The sequence below is a fragment of the Populus nigra genome, chromosome 2 (genome assembly GCF_951802175.1).
Source record: "Populus nigra chromosome 2, ddPopNigr1.1, whole genome shotgun sequence".
NCBI lineage: Eukaryota > Viridiplantae > Streptophyta > Magnoliopsida > Malpighiales > Salicaceae > Populus > Populus nigra.
This window is the reverse complement of record NC_084853.1, coordinates 20,343,190-20,344,533: the sequence shown is the minus strand read 5'-3', so window position 1 is coordinate 20,344,533 and position 1,344 is coordinate 20,343,190.

Below are 1,344 nucleotides of genomic sequence, written 5' to 3'. Positions count from 1 at the left end.
CGAATTTTCCTGCCTGGCCCAGTCCAGCGTCCAGCCCCTGTTCGTCGAAAAATCTGCGCTGCCGATTTTCCACGCGGCAGCCCCTCTTTTCGTCAGCGTGCCCCCCTGACGAATTTTCCTGCCTGGCCCGGCCGGTCCAGCCCCTGTTCGTCGAAAAATCTGCGCTGCCGATTTTCCACGCGGCAGCCCCTCTTTTCGTCAGCGTGCCCCCCTGACGAATTTTCCTGCCTGGCCCGGCCGGTCCAGCATCCAGCCCCTGTTCGTCGAAAAATCTGCGCTGCCGATTTTCCACGCGGCAGCCCCTGTTTTCCTCAGCGTGCCCCCCTGACGAATGTTCGTCGAAAAATCTGCGCTGCCGATTTTCCACGCGGCAGCCCCTCTTTTCGTCAGCGTGCCCCCCTGACGAATGTTCGTCGAAAAATCTGCGCTGCCGATTTTCCACGCGGCAGCCCCTCTTTTCGTCAGCGTGCCCCCTGACGAATTTTCCTGCCTGGCCCAGTCCAGCGTCCAGCCCCTGTTCGTCGAAAAACCTGCGCTGCCGATTTTCCACGCGGCAGCCCCTCTTTTCGTCAGCGTGCCCCCCTGACGAATTTTCCTGCCTGGCCCGGCCAGTCCAGCCCCTGTTCGTCGAAAAATCTGCGCTGCCGATTTTCCACGCGGCAGCCCCTCTTTTCGTCAGCGTGGCCCCCTGACGAATTTTCCTGCCTGGCCCGGCCAGTCCAGCGCCCAGCCCCTGTTCGTCGAAAAATCTGCGCTGCCGATTTTCCCCGACGAACCTGCAGCTGCACAAATCCGCGCTGCCACTGCCCCATTGTCTGGACCAACAGTCTTTTCCATCAAGCCCTGGACTATAAATCATCCAGACTCATCGCCAGCACCCGCTGCCGATTCTGCCGACTTTGCCGATTTCGTCGGCGCTGCCGATTCCAACACTGCACCCACCGTGTCTAAACCAGCGCTGTTTCGTCAGCGTGTCCCCTTGACGAATTTCCCTGCCTGGCCTGGACAGTCCATCTTCCAGCCCATGTTCATCGAAAAATCTGCGCTGCCGATTTCCCCGACGAACCTGCAGCTGCACAAATCTGCGCTGCCGATTTCCCCCCCTGTCGGCATGGCTGCCGCTGCCCCGATGTCCAGGCCAACAGTCTTTTTTGTCGACTTTGCCGATTTTGTCCGCGCTGCCGATTCCAACACTACCCCCTGCATCCAAACCAGCATTGTTTCGTCAGCTCTTCCCCTGACGATTTTAGCCCTGTAACAAACAGTAGGCCTCCAATCCCGCCAACGGGAGCCAAGTTGATAGGGAAGAGAATTGAATGACGCGCCTGGTCCTCGCACCCCGCC